Source organism: Canis lupus, chromosome 18 (assembly GCF_048164855.1).
Source record: "Canis lupus baileyi chromosome 18, mCanLup2.hap1, whole genome shotgun sequence".
Taxonomy (NCBI): domain Eukaryota; kingdom Metazoa; phylum Chordata; class Mammalia; order Carnivora; family Canidae; genus Canis; species Canis lupus.
The window spans coordinates 45,033,264-45,055,849 of NC_132855.1; the positions used below are offsets into that span (position 1 = coordinate 45,033,264).

At 36.5% G+C, this 22,586-nt stretch overlaps 1 long non-coding RNA gene across 1 annotated transcript in view; it reads left to right on the plus strand.

Annotated features, from left to right (window-relative positions):
* Positions 1-2,190: 2,190 nt before the first annotated feature.
* LOC140609118 (uncharacterized) overlaps positions 2,191-22,586 on the plus strand; it is a 48,419-nt gene continuing 28,023 nt past the window's right edge. The window contains exon 1 of the long non-coding RNA XR_012011074.1: positions 2,191-2,409. This is a non-coding gene — a long non-coding RNA (uncharacterized lncRNA). The remainder of the gene's footprint in view (positions 2,410-22,586) is intronic.

Sequence of the window (22,586 nt, forward strand, 5' to 3'; positions counted from 1 at the left end):
ACTCTTTTGACAATTTCTTTTTTATTTAATCAAATTATTGAGGTTTAATTTACATATAATAAATGGCACCCGTTTTCATTTTCCAGCATGAATTTTAATAACTGTACACACCTATGTAATCATTTGCATGGCATCAAGATACAGAATGTATCAGAACTCTGAAGAGTTTCCTTGTGTCCCTTGGTAATTTCTTTCCTTCTTACTTCCTTTTCTAAGCAACCACTGATCTGCTTTCTGTTACTCTAGATTAGTTTTACCTATCTTAGAATTTCAGGTAAAATGGATCATACAATATATAGTCTTTTATATTTGACTGCTTTTGTTCAGTATAATGATTTTTGAGAATTATCCATGGTTTACATGTATCAGTAGTTTGTTCAGTAGTGAGAATTATCCATGGTTTACATGTGTCAGTAGTTGTAAAGATATTTATTTATTTATTATTTATTTATTTATTATTTATTTATTTATTAGAGACAGAGAGAGGCAGAAACACAGGCAGAGGGAGAAGCAGTTTCCCCACGGGGAGCCCAATGCGGGACTAGATCCCAGGACCCCAGGATCACGACCTGAGCCAAAGGCAGACACTCAACCGCTGAGCCACCCAGTCGTCCCATGTGTCAGTAATTTTATTGTTGAGTGATACTGTTTTAACCTACAAGTTTGCTTGTTCATTCACCTTAGAGTTGTCAGAGTCGGTGGCGGAATTTCTAGTTTTTGGCTATAATTAAAACTGCTGTGAACATTTGCTCAGGTGCTCATGTGGGAGTGTTTTAACTCTTGGATAAATACTTAATAGTAGAATTCCTGGGTCATCTGGTGAATATATATGTAATTTTATAACAAAATTCTGGCAATCTTTGTCTTCTTGTAAAGGGAAGCTTTCTTGGTAATTTACCTGCTTTTCATTATGCTCATATTTTTTTAATTAAGTCACTTTTGTGTGTATGGGGGTGGTGAAGACTCAAATATGGCATTTATTGCCAATCATGCCTGTAGAGAAGTTCAGAAATGGCATTCAAATGGAGGAAAAGTTTCCTCTCCCTAAAACTCTGTGGCTGGATGATGTGTCTGTCCCTCATGGGGCTGCTGGGGTGGGGGTGGGGGGAGGTTTCAATGAACTGAGACATAAAATGTCCTTGATATAATGCCCTGCATATAGTTCATGCTCAAGGACATCATGTGCTTATTATCTGTGTTTATTAATAAATTCAGATAGAAGATGTGACTCAAGTGGCATAGAGTGAAACTATTGACTTTGTACTCTATGGTGATTATCTCTCCTGAAAAGCTTACCTCACAAAATCCATGGTAGCTTACTTACTTGCATTAGTGCCTTATAATGTATGTTCATCTCCATTAAATACACGAAAGTAAGTTCAGAGGATCAAAATGTCGAGAAAGGCAGAATCCAATAATGTCTCAAATGGCAAAATGAGAAAAATAAGAGCAGAATCACAGGTGGAAAATTATAATAATTTAAAACTGAATACGTACTTTAGTAGAGACTTTCCAGTTTCCTAAAATGAGATAATTTCATTAAAGCCTGTAACTACTTTTGACTTTTGCTGTGTCAGCTCTGGTGCTTAACCCTTTTCTCTGATGAGAGGATCATGCTGATAGTCTGCGTGTATTTTTAAAAATGTACTAATCTTGAAGACTCTTTAATCTGTGGGTGGCCTTGTTAAATCCAGAGGTTGGAGAGAAGAAAGAATATTCAAGTTTATGTAGAAGCTGCATTTTTAAAACAAAGAGAAACCTTTATGTAATGTATATTTTAATCAGAAGTACAAACCACTTGGTTTTGTTCCTTAGCAAGTAGTAGAGCCTATTACTGACCTCCAGCCTCAAGATGGCCAAGTTACTGTGGGCAAGCTCTGTTCCTAGTCAAAAAGAGTTCTTGGATGCCTCTATATGAGCACAACAGAAAACCTCCTGTGTAATAGTTTTCATTTTTGATGAGAAATTAGTAGGAATTAAACTGCCTTGGTAGAGATAGGTGAATCTCTAGTCTTTCCAAAATAAGATTGAATGAAGATCAAAAGGATTGCAGTGGTTAGCAGTCTCATTAATCAAGTGCTATTTGAAAAAGACTGTGTTCTGTACTGAATGCTACTGAAGATTATCAGCTGGTAAAATGCCTACATTCTCTCTCAGTATTCTCTTGCCATGTAATCTAAGAGTTGAGATAGAGAAGAGAATCACCACTGCTTTGCCCTGTTGGTGGGAGAAGGATTTCTGCTCTAGGATTATAGGGATGGCTGCACACATGACACCCCACGCTGGGCAGATGATATTGACAGCTCTTGGAGTTCATGCTGTGTTAGGAGGGAGCCTGGAGCAGCCTCCATGAAGATGAAAGAACAGAGAGTGAAGTCCAGATGAAAGCCAATGCTAACTGCCAGATAGGTATGTGTACATATCCTCACAGCCTGGTGGAAAAGGACATCACAAGTCCTACAGAGCCTCATGGGGGTTGCACTCCAGAACGGACTGAATAAGCAGGGGTTGTGGGAGGCAGGCTTTGTGGTATCAATAGGGATAGGAGCCTTCTGGTTGCAGGGTGGGGAGTGTTATTGGCTTGATTGAATAATTCCACAGATTAGCAGAGAACTTAGACTCGCTGCTCAAGGATAAATAGGAGATACACATGGTCCTTTTGATAAGGAGAGTTGTGTAACTGGGGATCTTATGCCCAGGAACAGGGTGGGGAGAACTGGTGGTTAGGCCTTTGAGTACCTCCTGATTTTGCCAGATATCAACGCAACATATAATATTGGATCTTGATTTAAGCCTTATACCATACTATCCAACAAATATTTAATAACAGCTACTAAATGCCAGGCACTGTGCTAGAAGCTGAGAATGTTTCACAAATAATTTATTTCCTATGCACTTGAGGTGTTTAAAGTTTTATAGAAAGAGCAAAACATGCAAATAGGTAAGTGTTAAATGAGCTATAGTAGATATATAAATATAGGACCTGAGGGCATAGAAGAAAAGTAATCAGTCTTACCTAGATAAGAATAAGAATAAGAATAAGAATAAGAATAAGAATAAGAATAAGAATAAGAATAAGAATAAGAATAAGAATAGTTTCCCCAGCAAAGTATTTGTTTTCTGTCTCCTTTGTGAATAAGGGAAATTGTAGCAGAAGCTCCTCCAGAGGATATTTCCTTTATATATCTATATCTATTTATAGCTATATCTATGTATATCTATCTATCTATCATCTATATATGTATCTACCACTCTATCACCTATTTTTTTTTTTTTTGGGTCAAGGTTATATTGTATGGACATATCTGAGTTAGTTCCTGGTTAGAGAAATTTGGTAGCTGATTGATTTAGACAAATTGTTCAGCTCTTGGGGTTGGGAGGTGGGTGATGAAGCACATGGCTGCTCAAAAAAATCAACACAGTTATTCTAATTCTTCCTCTTCGACACCTCTTCTTCTCTTCTTTTTTTCTCCTTCTCCTTATTATTTACCCCCCTCCCAACCTCTCTGCACCCCCCCTCCTTCTTCTTCTTTCAAGATGTGGGCAGATTCATAGTGGGGTAGGCAATATCAGCTCTTACCTCATCCTCTCATGTCCAACCTATCAATTTGGTTCTGTCAAATCTAGCTCCAACACATTGTTAGAGTCTTTCCACTTCTTTTCATGTCCACTGCCAGCACCTTAGTTGAGGCAAAATGGGGCTCTTTCTCTGGGCCCTGAACTTTGGAGGGCTCTGTGTATCACAATCAACTTATTAAAGTGCACATGGGTTCCTTTTTAATTGGCTCTGGAACTCCACAGAGGCACAGCATGATCCTTCACCCTGACCAGCTAACCACATGATCAGCATTGTCCCTTTTCAGGGAAATTCTTCTCCACAACTCTCACCCTGTATTCTGTAAGCCAGCAATGATACATTAGAAAAAGCCATGAAGGCCTGTGATGTGTGCTTTCACCAATGTCACAAATTTAATATATTCCAAGACTTGTACAACCATCATCTCAATTTAAGTTTAGAACATTTTTATCACAACAAAATCCTGCAACTGTTAGTAGTCATTTCCTATTCTCTACCCCTTTCCCCATCCTTTTTTAAAAAATTTTTTTATTGGAGTTCAATTTGCCAATATATAGCATAACACCCAGTGCTCATCCCATCAAGTGCCCCCTCAGTGCCCGTCACCCAGTCACCTAATCCCCTGCACACCTCCCTTTCCACTACCCCTTCTTCATTTCCCAGAGTTAGGTGTCTCTCATGTTCTGTCACCCTCTCTGATATTTCCTACTCATTTTCTCTCCTTTCCCCTTTATTCCCTTTCACTATTTTTTATATTCCCCAAATGAATGAGACCACATAATGTTTGTCCTTCTCCAATTGACTTACTTCACTCAGCATAATACCCTCCCGGTCCATCCACGTGGAAGCAAAAGGTGGGTATTTGTCGTTTCTAATGGCTGAGTAATATTCCATTGTATACATAAACCACATCTTCTTTATCCATTCATCTTTTGATGGACACCGAGGCTCCTTCCACAGTTTGGCTACTGTGGACATTGCTGCTATAAACATCAGGGTGCACGTGTCCCGGTGTTTCACTGCATCTGTATCTTTGGGGTAAATCCCCAGCAGTGCAATTGCTGGGTCTAGGGCAGGTCTATTTTTAACTCTTTGAGGAACCTCCACACAGTTTTCCAGAGTGGCTGTACCAGTTCACATTACCACCAACAGTGCAAGAGAGTTCCTCTTTCTTCACATCCCCTCCAACATTTGTGGTTTCCTGTCTTGTTAATTTTCCCCATTCTCACTGGTGTGAGGTGGTATCACACTGTGGTTTTGATTTGTATTTCCCTGATGGCCAGTGATGCGGAGCATTTTCTCATGTGCTTGTTGGCCATGTCTATGTCTTCCTCTGTGAAATTTCTGTTCATGTCTTTGCCCATTTCATGATTGGATTGTTTGTTTCTTTGCTGTTGAGTTTCATAAGTTCTTTATAGATCTTGGAAACTAGCCCTTTATCTGGTACGTCATTTGCAAATATCTTCTCCCATTCTGTAGGTTGTCTTTGAGTTTTGTTGACTGTTTCTTTTGCTGTGCAGAAGCTTCTTATCCCCATCCTTTCCTAGTGTACTAGGCAATCATGAATTTACTTTATTTCTTTGTATATTTAGTTTTTATGGACCTTTCATGTAAATAGAATCATACAATATGTGGTCTTTTGTAACCAGCTTCTTTCACTGAGTTGTGATGAATTCTGATGCAATGCTATCTATATATTATTCCTCAGTAGGTTTGATTATTCTTTTCTTTACTTAATGAAATAGGAAATTACCCAAACATGGGAAGGATGTTCAAAAGCTATTATGTAGCCCCAGATATGACAAATGTCCATGACACATGGCTAGCTTATTCTTTATGTCTCAGCTTATATGTCACCTTTTAGATACCTGCCCTAGGTAAAGATAGACCATCCTTGGTATTCTATTTCCCAGACCCTTGTTTGTTTTTTTAAAGCACTTAGGATAACGTGAAGTGATTTTAATTGCCACGCTGTGTGTGTGTGCGTGTGATCTCTTTCCCTCATCAGAATATAGATTTCATGAGTGAAGGAACCATGTCTATCTTGCTCCCATTGTACCTCTAGCATTATGGTTCAAAATTTAGCACAGTGGTTCCAAGTAGGCACTCAGCTTTAGAATAAATGAATAATTGAATGTTATTGAATGATAAAAGGAATGTAGTGGGAGGCAAATGGTTATGGGAACCATATGGAGATTTCAAGCATGAGGAAGCTGTGGGCATCTGGGTGACCGTGTCTTCTAGGTGGCTGATAGAGTTTATACTCACAATTGTCAAACTAAACAGTACAGAACAGCTTTTAAGAAAAGGCAATATTCTCTTGATTTCCTCTACTCTCAGTCTTTCTCTCCAAATATAAACATTTCTAACTGTGCTTAGCTGCTTTAGTGGTTACTCCATTGTCTGCATCTTTAAATCTGACACCTTATTGCTCTTTCCTAATTTATCCACTTCTGAATTATCTATTGCTATGCTTCATGAGTCTATTTAGGTCAAATTTCTTTTTTTTTAAATTTTTATTTATTTATGATAGTCATACAGAGAGAGAGAGAGAGAGAGAGAGGCAGAGACATAGGCAGAGACATCGGCAGAGGGAGAAGCAGGCTCCATGCACTGGGAGCCCGACGTGGGACTCGATCCCGGGTCTCCAGGATCGTGCCCTGGGCCAAAGGCAGGCGCCAAACCGCTGCGCCACCCAGGGATCCCTTAGATCAAATTTCCATCTTTCTTCCCATCTCCTCCCAAGAGTTATATCTTTAAAACATTTCTGTTGAGTACACTTGTAAACTTAAAGTAGTTGCTTAATCTTCTGCTTTCCCCACTATAAATGGTTCTTCCTGCCCTCCAAAGTTGTAAGATAAAGATGTTTGTGTGTCTGGCTTTCCTTCCATCTCCATTTCCTAGTCTCTAGAAATTGTACTTTTAGTTTTGTATAGTTAAGATAATGACGTTTATATGCTCCTGACATAGGTTCTCTGGCTGCTCAAAGTCACATCACATTTGAATGAATTGGTTTTGTGTTTGAACCATGTTTGAACCATGTTGAACCATGTTTCATTTTTATTATCATTCCTGGAGAAACTGATTCCATTTTTTCCTGATGGATGAAAAAACATGTGTTTCTTTACCATATTGCTTATATCTAGCCTCTTACTTATTCTCTATACTTTTTAGAGCCAATTATTTTTTTCCATGAAGGCACTGATTTCCTGTTTTAAGTTGGAGTGGTTGCATAAACTGTGGTTTTATCATACAATGTTCTGTTTTTCTGGAGGTTTACATTTCCTTCATTTCTTTTTTCTTATGAAGGTAAAAAGTATATATTGATACAAAATTCCCTCAAGGAAATAAAATTTCAGTTAAAAATGGAATAAATTCTATAGGCATGTTGATTATATTATTTTTGGGTAGATTATATTATTGAGCTAAATATTAGATCTCAGAATTTGACTGTAGTGTGTAGTTAACATTTAATTATATAATAAGTTCCATAAATATGGATAACTCTTTACAGCTTACATGCTTCCAGACTAATCAAGAGTTGTGTCCTTAGTCATAGTGCTTATTATATTATAATCAAAAGAAAAACATGAGCAGAAAATTTTTCTGACAAAATTCCTGCTAGAGTCAAAGCCATAGCTAAGAGAGGGAGGAATGTAGAACTTAATTTGAGTGCTGTTTTCTGCTGAGATATGAGTAGATAAGGTAGGTGATGACCTGATCTTTATCATTTATTAAATATGTGAAAATATTTCGAGATGGAAAAAGAGGTAGTTTACATACTTTTAGAAGCAAAGTCTGAATAATTAGATATCCCAGGAGTAAACAAATTTCTCAGAGTCTGTTTCATTTTGGCAGATAGTATTTAATGGTATAAAACCTAAATTTATGGAACACCTACCCCTACACACCTACACTTACACATACACACACACACGCACACACACAGAGGCATGCATATAAAAGACCCGATTGGCACTTGGACCAAACTGACATAAGGCACAGTAATTGTGCCAGCATAACCATCCTTATCACATTAATGTGCCCCATTATGTGATGATTAAAACTTTCCATTTATCTAGCTTGCTATAATGTTTGCATTCCAAGCAGAAATGAGGGATACAAATTATGCTTAGGCAAGGGGAAAAGCTTGAAATAATTATGACAACTTACAGTATACAGTATATAGAAAGTTTGCAAAGTGCTTTTCAGATAGATTTGCTCATCTGCTTTCCATTACAACCCTGAGAAATGCATGTTGCTGTATATTAGCTCCACTTTATTGCTGACAAAACTAAGGGATCAAAAAAAGTTATGTTTTTCAGGAAATTGTTGATAAGAAGCAGAGAAGGAGGATTCAAACCTGGGAAATATGGCTCTTAGTCTTTTTACTGCAACACAGAATTATCTGTTATCACCTGATATGGTCTGTGTAATAAAGGGAAGACACTGGATAATTGTAGGTCTCCAGATTACTCATGCAAGGTATTGTTTACACCTCACCACCTCTTCTAAAGGTCAAAATAGTAAGGACAGATCTGACCTTCAATCCTGGCTATTCTCAGGAAAATATATGATTAAGGAGAACAACACTGTGTATCTAGAATTCTCTATCCCACCCCCATCTCAGATAACTTCTACTGAAAATGAATCCAGAAAACTTTGGGTTGGGAAAACGTCATAAAATTATTAGAGCATATTCCTGCTGCTTTGCCTCAGTGGTGTTCGTGGTTTGATTAGGTGCATTCTTTTATTTCAGCATATACTTTTTGAGCATCTACTATGGGTCAGCACAATTCAGAATGTAAAAAAAAATGCAACACAACAAAATGATTACAGACTGTGGTCAATCATATAAGGGAAGTAAACAGAGAAAGGCAAAGTGCTTTTATTGTTAATTTATTTGTTGGGTTTAATATACTATTTTTTTGTTTTATTTTTATTTATTTATTTTAAAGATTTAATTTATTTGAGAGAAAGAGAGAGAGAGAGAATGCACTCACACTAGCAGGGGGAGGGTGTGGGTAGGGGCAGAGGGAGAGGATGAGAGAAAATCTTAAGCAGCCTGACTTGGGGCTCTATTTCATGATTCTGAGATCATGACCTGAGCTGAAGTTAAGAGTTAAGAGTTAAGAGTCCCACACTTAACTGACTTAGCCACCCTGGTGCCCCTGTTTTATTTTAAAAAATTTTTTATTTATTTTTAAAATTCCACTATAATTAACATACTGTGTTATATTAGTTTCAGGTGCACGATATAGTGATTTAACAGTTCTATACATTACTCAGTGCTCATCATGATAACTATACTTTTAATTCCCTTTTCCTCTACCCACTGCCTTTCTGGGTAGAGGGAAAGGGAATTAAAAGTATAGTTATCATGATGAGCAATTATTCTCTACCAATTATTCTCTATATTTAAGAATTGTTTTTTCATTTGTTTCTTTTAATCTTCCTCAATTTATTTTGTTTTTTAAATTCCATGTATGAAAGAAATAATATGGTATTTGTCTATGTTGTTGCAAATGGCAAAATTTCATTCTTTTTTATGTCTGAGTCATATTGCATTGTATGTATATACCCCAACTTCTTTATCCATTCACTTATCAGTGGACAAAACATAAAGTGCTTTTAAGTGAAGGGGTCAGAAAGGCCTCTGTGGAGAAATGACATTTAAACAAACCCAAAAGATGCGCTGAAGCCAGCAATACGAGAACCTGGGGAAGAACATTCTGTAGAAGACACAAGAAAGAACAAAGACCCTGATATGGGAAGTGATCAAAGAGCCATGACCAGTCTCTGTGGGCAAGGAGAGAGTGAACAAGATTTTTTTTTTTTTTTTTTGAACAAGATATTAAAGTGGAGAGATAGCAGGACCTGATTGGAAATGTAAGGAGATTTCTGGGTTTCCCCTGAATGCAACAGAAAGCCATTGGTGTGGTTGAAGCAGAGATGACGTGATGTAATTTACATGGAAAAAAGTCACTATAAAATCAAAAAAATCAAAATAAATTGAGATTGGACGGAGGGGTTAAAGCTGAAGCAGAGAGACAGCTGGGATGTTTTCAGCTTGAAGAGACAGTGATGTGGACTATGGTGGAGAGAACTGGAGAGAGAACTGGAGAAAAATGGAAGATAGAATAAGTGAATGGATCCTTTTTTTTTTCCTTTGGATGTAAAATAATGAACCTAACTTCTACCCTAGAGGCCAACCCTGTAATAGCTACTGTCAGCACAGAGGCTTCCTCTATTTTTTAATGTCATAGTCCTTAGCCAGTTACCTGGGATCCTTATTCCAAGGACAGATTTCTTTCAAATTATGCAGCGATAGTTTATTTTTTTGGAAATGAATACACAAAATTTACATAAATTCTTTACTGATGAACAACATACCAATAACATTAAAGACAAGGTATCTATGTAAAAAGCTCCCAGATCAAGAGATGAAAGACATTCTCAGCATCTCTGTAGCTTCCTTCTGTGCCCTCCAAGTCACTCCTAATGAGTTCCCCAACAAACCACTCACTATCATGATTTCCTTCAGTACAGGTTAGCTTTGCCTATTTTTACACTTTTTACAAATTATATGGTATGTGCTGTGTTGTGACTGACTTCTTTCAGTTAGTATGTATGACTCATTCATATTATTGGCAGTTGTAGTTTGTTTATTCTCATTGCTTTATAGTATTCCATTTCCCAACTATACCCGTGGAATAGTCCCATAATTTTCCCATTCTGCTTTGATGGACATTTGTTTGTTTTTCCATGATAATAGGATTGAATCATGCTCTGCTGCACAGCAGAGTCTTTATGATAAATGTCCTTGTTAATATTTAAGGGAGTTTCCTCAGCAAATGAAAAGAAAAAGCTAATTATTTGATATGGACCCTATTTACAAATATTAGCACAATTACCAATGTCAGTACAAATTTACAAATATTGGTACACATCTAATGGCAACATTGATGAAAATTTGTAATTTGTCAGGCACTGTGTTGTTTGAACATATCTCACCCAATCCTTATGGGCACTTTATGAGCCTTATTCTATCTCCATTTCCCATATGAAGAAGTTGAGACTCAGATAGTTTGTCTCAGATCAGAGTATCACCACAGAAATAGACCTAATAGGATTTATATGTGTTTATATATATTCATATAGATATAGATGGATAGATGGATAGATAGGTAGATTTGCTGAAAGGAATTGGTTTACATGATTGGGAGGGTTGTCAAGCCAAGTCTGAAATCTCTGTAGGGCCAGCCACAAAGAAGGGCAGGTTGGAACTTTTGGACATGGGATGAACTGTGATCTACAGGCAGAATTTCTTCTTCCTTGGAGAAATCTCAGTTCTGCTGTTAAGGCCTTTCAACTGATTAAATCTGGCTCACCTAGATGATCTAAGATAATCTTCTTTACTAAAGTAAACTGATTATGGACTTTAATCACATCTATAATATACCTTTTTAGTAACCTTGAGATCAGTGTTTGACTTAATGATCTGACTGTTGATACGTAAAATGATCCTCATACTCATATAACTAGTAAATTGTAGGACTGAGATATAAATCCAAGTTTGTGTGATTTTAAAGTCCAGCTCTAAATTTCTATGATCTATTAAAAATTGGCTTAGACTATGAGCAGAGAATGTTCTAAGATTCAGTGGTGACAATCTACTAGGGATAATCCAGGAATGAAAAGATGACCTCTGTGCCTGAAGCACACAGATCTGGGGAAGGCAAGAGAAAGATCAGAGGCTGGAAGGCTTCTGATAGGGTCTCTGCTAAATGTTAGCTGCACGATCTAGGGCAAAGTTACATAAACTCTGTTACTCTCCTTTGTAAAATGGGTAATGGAACCTATTTCCTAAGGTTATTGACTAAATTGATACATGTAAGATGCTTGGAATAGTGCCTGGCACAGGTAAGTATGGCATAAATGTTAACCATTAATATTAGTGGACTTTTGGGAGGGGCGGGTTGGACATGGTAAACTTGCTCTTAAGTAGCCATCCTTGCCCAGTCCTTTATAGGATTTAATATATAAGAAAGGAAGAATCAAGTCAATAAAGGAGGGCTGCATAACTCAGTAAGTAGTGCTGTAACACTGCCCAGATCTTTCAAAAAATTAAATAGACGCATGTTAGGCAGTGTACCATAATAAAACCTGGGGTGGGGGTATTAAAAGTAAAGATAAGACCATGAAAAAAGAAAAACATATAGGCAAATATTAGACAAGGTATGAAATTACAGAAGAAATGAGAATACATCTGACTACATAACAATGAAAACATTTAAAAATATCTCTGAACCATCTGATCAAAATTCAACAGCAAATGTCAATACTGCTTGCTATCAAGATGACCAAGTGTGATAGCTTAAAATCCATAGAATAAATCAACACCCCAATATATAAATGAGTGAGTTATATGAACATTCAAAATGTCAAAAAAATTGGCCGCAATAGGTTTAATTATAGAACTAAAGGAAATTAAAATAAAATTTGAGTGCATTCTTTTTTGCCTATCAAATTAGTAAAAAAAAAATCATGCAGATGAAAATATAGGAAGATACACACACATATATATGTTTGCAGTGTAAACTGGTACAGTTCTTCTGGTAAGCATTGTAGCAATAATATATATTAGAAAATTTAAAATATTGCTTACCTAGTAATTTTACTTAGTCTCCAGGGAAGAAATAACCTGTAATTCTGACAAAGTGAGATGTATAAAGTTATTCATCACAGCACTATTTATAATAAAGAAGCATTGTAAAGATTCTAAACGAATGGTAATAGTGAAATGTTTGTATCTATCTGATTACTACACAGCCATTTACAATTATGTGTATGGAGAGAGTCAGAGAAATGAGATATTAGTCAAAGAGTACAAAATTTCAATTATGCAAATGAGCAAGTTATGGAGCTCTAACACACAGTAGGGTGACTATACTTAATAATTCTGTGTTGTATACTTGAAAATATTTCTTTTTTTAAAAGATTTTATTTATTTATTCATGAGAGATGCAGAGAGAGAGAGAGGCAGAGACATAGGCAGAGGGAGAAGCAGGCTCCTCACATGGAGCTGGTTGTGGGACTCGATCCCAGGACCCTGAAATCACGCTCTGAGCCAAAGGCAGATGCTCAACCCCTGAGCAACCCAGGCGTCCCAACTTGAAAATATTTCAAGTAGATTAAAAAAAAGCAAACAAACTATGTGAAGTGATGTATATATGTTAAATAACTTGATTGTGATAACCATTTTGCAATTTGATGGTATTTTGGTATATGCATACCATAACATTACTTTGTACACCTTAAATATATATAGTTTTTATCAGTTATATATCAATAAAACTAGAAAAATAAAATTATGTCTGTGAATAAAAGGGAAATGCTTTTGTTAAATGAAATGTAAAAAGTAGAATACGTCACTATTTTATATATGTGTATATAGCTCCATTTATATCCGTAGAAAGTAATTATTTTTGGGTGGTAGAATTATGATTAATGTTTTTCTTTATTTCATTATTTTCTCAATTTCCTACACCTTTAAGTTTAATTGGAACAAAAATTGCACGGAAAAAGGAACTGCTATTTGCCTAAGATGGGACAGGAAGTTTTAGTGTACTCACTCTGCTTGGCTGTACAGAATAACTTCTAGCCAATTCCTGGGTGCTTGGTGCATTCTCTTATCTCAGTTGTTATATTATTCTTTCAACCAGGAAATATTCTCTCGATTGTCTGCTTCCCAAATTCCTCCATCATCCTTCAAGCATTATTTCCTTTTAAAGTATTCTCTGACACTTCTCCTTTTTTCCTCTTCAAGAGCTGGGTGGTACATCCTTTCTAGTGTCCCATAGCACTTGGTACATAGATAAGCATGGCCTTAAAGTCTGGAGACACAGGCAATATACACAAATATTTATCAGTAGTACATTCAAATACATATAAAGTAATATCTGTTTCTAGACTGGATGCCCGTGCTTTATATTAAAATTTTACTTCATTCTATTATAATCGTTATCTTGTTCTTTCCATACTTGCAACCCTTTTGAAGGCAGTTCATTTGCCTTTCTTTCCAATTTTAGTATATGTGCTGCCGAAGCAAGCACTCATTTGCCTTTCTTACTCTGTACTGGATCCTTCCTTTTACTGAAGTGGCCCTTGGTAAATATCCATTGAGCAAATGTATTATTTAATTGGCCTAAAATGTATGTATGTATTTACTTATTTATCTAAAATGTATTTTTTTCTAAAATGTATTTTTTAAACGAAATGCTGTTTATTAGTAGTTTAAAAATAGACTTTGAAACATTCTAATCATTTCTTATCTTTTTAGCTGGAAGATAAATCTCTTTGGTGTTTCCCTTCAGTTTTGACTATGCTGGTTGAACTTCTCATCTCTCTTTGACCTTTTACATCTGTCTGGGCATGAGAACATAAAACAGAATTGAGTGCATTATTCTAGGTTTGGATATGTTGCTCTTCTGTACAAACATTTTGCTTCTGAACCTTGGTAATGATGATCAGCATATGTAAATTAAAGCAGCATTATGCCCTGCTCCATGCATTCCAAGAACATTCCAAATCATATTTACTTACAGTGGTATTTGTGAGGCTAGGTTATGCCTCCTGAATGACACTTTTAAGCTTTTATCTTAAGTTCTCTTTCAAGCTTTGTAGTAGTTGCCATCCATTGCCATGTAGTTTGCAGTTCTGTCTAGACCCTTGTGTAGAATCCTCTAAATAGTTCTGAGGATTGTTTAAAATAGCATCTTATGGATGCCTCGGTGGCTCAGTGGTTGAACACCTGCTTTTGGCTCAGGTCATGATCCCGAGGTCCTGGGATTGAGTCCTGCATCTGGCTCCCTGCAGGGATCCTGCTTCTCCTTCTGCCTGTGTTTCTGCCTCTCTGTGTCTCTCATGAATAAATAGATAAAATCTTAAAAAAATATATATAAAGTAGTATCTTAAAAAAGTAGGGAACACATGGGTGGCTCAGTCAGTTAAGTGTCCCACTCCTGATTTCAGCTCAGGTCATGATCAGGGTTGTGAGATTGAACCCCTCCCACCCCATCAGGCTCTGCACTAGGTGTGGAGTCTGCTTAAGATTCTCTATCACCCTCTTCATTCCACTCACGCTCTCTCTCTCACTCTCAAAAGAAAAGTGGGATATTTTCAAGATTTTTTAAATTTAAAATATTCTGAATCTTTAGTAAGTACTTAGTAGGGTGTGCTGTGCTTGAGAGAATGATTATTTATTTGTCTTTGACTTTTTCAGCAAGCAGCTAACAACAGAGTGGTTCAACACAGCTTAATTTGGACACTACATTTTCACCAGAAAAACACTGGATATATATTTAGATTTCATAGAACTTACAGTGAAAAAAATAGGTTCACACTCAAGTTCCAAATATATTTAAAAGTTTTTCTGATAACTGTACTAAGGATAAGTTTTTAAGTTTAAATTAACTACAATTAATTAAACTAAATGTAATTAAAAATTAACTAGAATTAAATGTAACTTCAAGTTAATTAAAATGAAATAAAATTAAATATTCAGTTTCTCAGTTGTGCCTAATCATATTTTAATACCCACGCATGGCTAGTAATTACACTATTGGACAGGACAGTTTTGGATGGATTGCTATAATTTTGAAAAATTCTACCTGTTGTTTTGCTATCAAGCTTTAACTTTTATAGTACATTTTTCAAAACTTATTTGGTATGTAATATTACTTTTTCCTTTCCAGTAATTTCAAGTCAGAATGATCACACTCTGGTTTAAGAGGCATTATGTTCTTTGCCTTTATACTTTCAGGGTCCTTCAAGTTACTGTCTGAAAATGAATTCACTGAACTGGCATATATTATCAATTGCCCATAAAAGTGTACTTCTACTAGGGAATGACATTTTCATCTACTGACTAGATGACCAGTTATGCTCCCAATTTGGGTGCATACATGCTTGCATTGTTTGCTTGTATATTCTGGTGTCAATTGCATACTCAGAATTTGCCAGAAGAATTTAAAAAGCCAATGTTAGATAAGTTTTATAGATGGCATTTCTCAAGCCTTCAGGCTCCTTGATATATTTACTTATAATGAATGCACATGTACTGGTGGAGATTAGTGTGGAATTTACTTTATATGTTTATACTGTTATTCTGTGAAATGAGTCCAATCTACCTGTCATGTTGGTTGTTAGCAGAGGGTTTTTGTGTGTATGTGTGTGTGTGTCCAGGGGATTCTAGGTGTCTCTATGATTGAAATCTGTGTGTGGCTTTATTCCAGCAGAATAATTTTAAAGCCTTGTAGGTTGTAAAAATACCAAGTTCAGATTGATTAGCCATTTATTTATTCTTTCATTTATCATATATTTATGGGGTACCAACTATGTTCAGAATAATACAGTATCTAAGGATTCATGACCTCTTTATGCAAGTGACTGATATTTCCACTCACATATTCTGTTTTACTATAGTTTATATGTTAAAATATTAGCCATGGGAGCCATAACACTATGATTGTTGGCCATCTTGGCTGGACAAATCTGCTCTTGTCAGAATATAAAGGATGTGAAAATGAAAGAAAACCAAACAGAATCATTGAGCTTTGTTCACCATTCAATCACTAAATTATTGAATACCTATGGAAAAATCACTTCACCTTTTTGTTTCTCAGTTTACCTATGTACAAGGATCATGGCAAATATCCTATTCACCACCCTAGCCAATTTTAAGAGTCAATTGAAAGGATCAAATGAGCCTTGTCTATGACTGAATGGTTTGTGTCAGGATAAAGGAAACATGGTGCCAGGACTTTTGGGAGATGGAAGATCTACTATAGATGGAGTGATTAAATTTGCAGCAGCTGCAATGGGTTGGCTGAGGGGTAGAAATAGAGGAAAGCACAAGTGGTGTGCAGCATTAATTGGAGAGTAATTGAATTTTTGGATCTCCTATACCCCTGTGTTGTCCCCTGGCTTCAATGAGGTACAAAGAGCATGCTGGCTTCCATTTCCTGGACTCCCCAGAAAGTAGAACTTGAGACATAAGTTTGGGTGCCTTATTGGGGAGCAACTTCCTAGGGAGTAGAAGAAGTACAAGGTTAGCAGAAGCAGGAAGGGGGATGAATTATAAAATTGCCTATGGGTGGCTTTTGCCTCTTCCCATAGGATCATTGGAGAATTTGTATGACCTGTCATAGGACCTTATCTGTCAGCTCTCATCCCCTATTGGTTGAAGGTCCCCCCATTAGGTGTCCAACACCTCTTGCATTTCTGGCTTATTATGGATGGGTGCTGAGCAAGTCTTGGGCTGTCCCTATGTCTCAGTGCAACACAACTCAAAGTGTGATAAGTACAAAAATCGAAAGGAAGTGCTTAGAAACTTTTATAGCATTTTGACTGAATAATTTTATGTCTGTTGAATCTAATAGTAAAACAATTGGGTTTGTCTTTTTGTATACTTTTGGGTTTTTTTTTTTTTTCAGTTCACTCTTTTAGTGAACTGAAATCTAGTAATTCTTTTGTATTGTATTTTACAAAGTGTCAATCAGCCATGAATTGGGGAAAAAATGATTCTTCACCAAAGATAGCTTGAAAATGACTACCTTAGTTTAAATAGGGAATCCCTGACTAGGAGGCGAGAGGCGCCCTGTGAAGGCAAGGGCACCAGGGGTGACAGCAGGTCTCACCTGGTGAGATAAGTCAGACCCCACACAGAGGTGGTCATTGTAGAGGTGGCTGGAACCAGTGGTTAAAGTCCCCAGAGAAAAGTGAGGCAGGGAGGATTTGAATAGATGCTAAGAAGTATTGATACATTTGTGTGGGTGATTAGAACAGTAGTTCTTACTTTTTTTAGTCTCAAGATGCCTTCATAGTCTTAAAAATTATTGAGGAACTCCATAGACTTTTATTTGTGTGAGTTATTATCTACTAATAGCTACCATATTAGAAATAAAACTGAGACGAGAAGTGCCTGGGTGGCTCAGTCAGTTAAGTGTCTTTGGCTCAGGTCAAGATCCCAGGGTCCTGAGATTGAGTCCCACATAGAAGCAGGGAGCCTGTTTCTCCTTCTTCCTTTGACCCTTACACTCGCTCATGATCTCTCTCTCAAATAAATAAATGAAATCTTTAAAAAAACCAAAAACACCCCCAAAAACTAAGAAATCTGAAATATATATTTATATATTTACTTAATATAACAAAAATCTATTGTGCTGACATACATAAAACAATTTTTAATGATAGTACTATAATAAAAAATATAATATTTAATTATGTTTTCTAAAACAACAATTATTTAATGAGAAGGGTGGAATTGTTTTATATTTTATCAAATCTCTTTCAGTGTGGCTTAATAGTAGATAGCTGGGTTCTCATATCTGCTTCTGAATTCATGTATTGTTATGATGTATATTTATCTAGATAATTAATTAAACAGTTGCCGTGTGCTAGTAGCTATGTTAAATAACTGATGATACAGGCATGAAAGCCCATTGTCTTCCATTTGGATTTTAAAGTTTAGAGGAGGAAAAAGTAAACTCAAAAAACAAGAAATGACAATAAGGTGTGGAAAGGGTCCTAATCTACACAATGTTCTGAGGGACTAGGTGAAAATGACTCTTTAGACATAGCAGGAACTGGATATAGGGAGTGACAGATTTTGTCATAGTTTATTATAATTGTATTTAAATTTTGAGTAGGATAGAAGCATCACAATTTTGATAGAGAATGAGAATCATTCATATTTCAGTAGCCTTAGGCTGGTGGAGTGAGTCACAAAGAATTTTGGAAGCAGAAAAGGGCTTAAAAAAAACCCAAACACACTCCCTCCCCTCTTCCCCCCCAGAAAAAAAAACTACTGGAAAAAAATGCTGAGGAAGATCATGGAGTAGAGCATTAAGGTAAAGATTAAAGAAAAGACAACCAGAAAATTATTACATAAAGGAAGTACCAGAAGTGCCCTAGACTTGGGTATGAGGACATTAAAAAGACTTTTAAGAGGCTACAGGGATTTTAAAAACTAGGACAAGACAGATGTCATGTATAATTTATTACCTAGAAAACTGTTAGTTAGAGTGGATATAAAATTGCAGGGTAGGAGAATCAGGTGTGGAAAAAAGGTGCCCCGGCAAAAGTTAATGTGCTAAAGCAATACGCTTTCAAAGTCAGTTCGTCAAGATTATTGAGAATAATGGGAGGTACAGTGGACAACTGTAGTTAGAATTTATGGGGTTGTAATAAAAAAGAAGAGAAAAAGGAAAGCTAGAATTTTTTGTTATAGCAATAATGTTGAAACTTATAAATGTTTGAAGGAACAGAGAGGTGTTCTAGCCTGCAGGATAAAACACATTTTTAGGAAAGAAGAAAGGAAATAAGGTAAAAAGAAACAATGACCATTGAGACTCTTCACCTTGAAATTTATTTTTAATTAAAAAATTAGATTGCTATAAGAAACTCCCAAAAAGATTAATCTTAAATGTTTTCATTATGAAGTAATACATTCTCATTATTATACATTTAGAGCATGTAGGAAAATCAGCCTTAGTTTCGCCATTTAATTTTAACATTTAATATTTTTTTTCTTGTGGGGTTTTTTTTTTTTTTTTCAGTTTATGCTTGTCTTTGTTTTGACTTTGGTAAGATGTTGATAAAACCATCTAATTGGGTTTAATTTGATCCCAGAACAAAATCATATACACAAATACTTTGAAAATCTTTTTATAAACAAAAGTTATGAGAGTCAAATGGAATTATGTAGGAGTTGCTTTGCATACATCACCATATTTGTGCAAAGCTTTATAGAATCTATTTCAGGTGCTCAATCTTGAACAAGTTTAGCTTATGCTAGCATGCAAGGAGGAATTTTCTAGTGAGCTGTGGTGGTGTTGTAGTCTTTTTTGGGATGCTATAACAAAATACTAAAGACTGGGTAGTTTAAAAAAAAAAAAAAGACTGGGTAGTTTAGAAACAATGTACATTTCTCGCATTTCTGGAGACTAGGAAGTCCAAGATCAGGGTGCCAGCATGGTCAATTGAGGGCCCTCTTACTGGTTAATAGCCTTATTGTGTGTCTTCATGATGTGGTGGAAGGGGGCTATCTGAGGCTGCCTTGGTAAAGATACTGATCTCAGTCAGGAGGGTGTCACCCTCAGGACCTAATCACCCCCCAAAGGCCCCACCTCCTAATACCATCACATTGGACATTAGGATTTAAACATGTGGATTTTTTTCATTAATTAACTTATTTTAGACAGAGGGAGAGAGAATGAGAGAGCAAGTGTGTGTGTGAGGAAGGAGGGCCAGCAGACGAGGCAGAGGGAGAGAATTTCAAGCAGATGCTGTGCTAAGCATGGAGCCCAATGCAGGGCTCAATCTCACGACTCTGAGATATGACCTGAGCTAAAATCAAGAGTTGGACACTTAAACAACTGAGTTACCCACGTACTCCTCAACATATGAATTTTGAGAGACATAAACACTCAAACCATAGCAGGTGGTACGTATAGAGTAGGTTTACTATCTGGAATTTCTTAAAGCAGAGTTCATGGGTATTTATGGAAAATCAACAGTGTTTTATATACTATCCTTTTATCTTGTCTGTTTGATAACAGCTTTTAGATCTCTGCTTCCAGAGAAAGAAAGGACAGATCAAAAGTTCATCAATTCTCTGATTGTAGTAGAAAGAAGCGATTCTGGTTGGGACAGGAATCAAATCTAAGCTCTGATCTCTTATTTCAAGAGATCTTTTTATTTTATAATCATCACCTCTACTTCGTCTACCCTCCACACCCCTCTTTTCCCTGGAGAGAACTAGATTCACTTAATCATATCCTATATACACTTTTTAGTGTTTTTCTTACCTTAGGGTAGTAATTCCACTTCAGGAGAAGTGTACTTTTTTTTTTAATTTTCATTTTAATTTTCAGTGATATGTATACCCTAAGATCTGAATTCAGTGTGAAAGGAATTATAATGTGTGATGATACTAGACTTACTTTTACAATTTTCTATGCATTTTATTTTGAATCCACTATATTTAGCACAGTGTGTGGATGGGCAGGAACACAATAAAATATTTATTGAATGGGTAAGAGTTGTAGTTTCCCTTGTGAAAAATACTGTTCCCAATAAATTTTGTAGAACTTTTTCCATTGAGCTTGGTTTCTGGACTTTGGGTCTGACCTTGCTCCAGTCTAAATTTCTTTCTTTTTTTAAATTTTTATTTATTTATGATAGTCACACACACACACAGAGGCAGAGGGAAAAGCAGGCTCCATACACCGGGAGCCTGACGTGGGATTCGATCCTGGGTCTCCAGGATCACGCCCTGGGCCAAAGGCAGGTGCTAAACCACTGCACCACCCAGGGATCCCTCAGTCTAAATTTCTAACAGGGTTTCTCAAACCCTAGTGTGCATTAAAATCACCTGGAGAACTTGTTGAATATGCAGACTCTTGCATAGATATTCACTGGGTGGGTCTAGCCATCTGCCTTTTTAACAAGTACTTAGAATGTTTATATAGAAGGTTGTCATAGGACTATACTTTGGAAAACATTGTTAGATAGGAGACTCAGGCAGATCCAACTTAGATCTGTGTTTTCCTTAATTTGGGTACATTCTATTTCAGGTAGATATTCTAGATGGCTACTTTTACGAAATGCTCTTATGGTAGTCTTTAGATCTTTAGAAGAGTTCTAAAAGACTGTCTTGTCTTAGTTGTACATGCAGAAATTAACAGCTTGTCATATATTTTCTTTCCACTAGTAAATCTTCATGACATCAGATCTTACCTGATTAAGCAGCTGACCATTGATTTACCAATGAAATATCGTAGCAACATTTCATTATCATGCCCTCATAGAGGAAGGACTAGTCAATTCCTTAAAAGAAACTGCCTTTGGCTGGCTGAGAAAAGATTGATAAACCTTTGACAATTCAACGTTCCTTCTTTAAGAATTTGTGATCTGCACCTGTGGTTAGTCCTAGAGTTACCCTTGACACTTCAAGTGGGAGTGTCATGGTTGCATTTGCTTCCTGTGCTCTCTGAGTCTTACTGGAACTCTGATCTGAGTTCCTAGATGCTCCCTGTCCTCAGCAGCTGTCAAACCAGCTTCTTTTCTATGGCACCATGCTATTAGTGTCAAAGAGTGTGTGGCTGAAAGGGGAATGAGGGAAATAGTTTGGCCTCTGAGTTGCCGCTTGTAGCATATATCAAACACTTCACCACCGAGTGATTAAAATCCCCTCTGTGACTTTTGCATTAAGCCAGAAAAGAGTACAGAGCATCTGAAAGAACATTAATGTTATTTGGGATCTGGTAAGTAAATCTATTTTTTTAAAAGATTCTATTTATTTATTCATGAAAGACACACAGAGAGAGGCAGAGACATAGGCAGAGGGAGAAGCAAGCTTCCTGAGGGGAGCCCGATGTGGGACTCAATTCCAGGACCCCAGGATCATGCCCTGAGCCAAAGGCAGAAGCTCAACCACTGAGTCACCCATACTCCCTTAAATCTATTCTTTTACATACCACTACAATAAGAATAAAATTTTGAACTTCAACTCCCAGACAACCAACCAAGCCAACTACCCAATCTCCAAACTTTCAAGTTGAATGATATTTATAAGCCTGCAGAAAAATTATTACTGTATACATGAGTTTTAACTTATTATTTGACTTATTATTGTTATCTAGAGACCTACATATGTTAATAAGCCTCACTGTACTGTCTTTAACTGACTGTCAAATTCTATGACTCCATTGGTGGAGTAGAGGGGGGCCATTAGCATCTCCTCTAGCCTGTCTCCATATCTCCATTCTCACACTCCTTCTTGTGGAGTGACATCTTTTTTGGAGAATGCTGAAGCAGGAATTGAACATAGATGTCTCAGACTCTTCCTTTTTTTCTTCTTTCACCAGAGCCAGCTGCTGGTGAAAACTAAATATTCTGGTCAGTATCTCTAGGTTTTAAGTTTTCAGTGGTGGCATCTCTATAA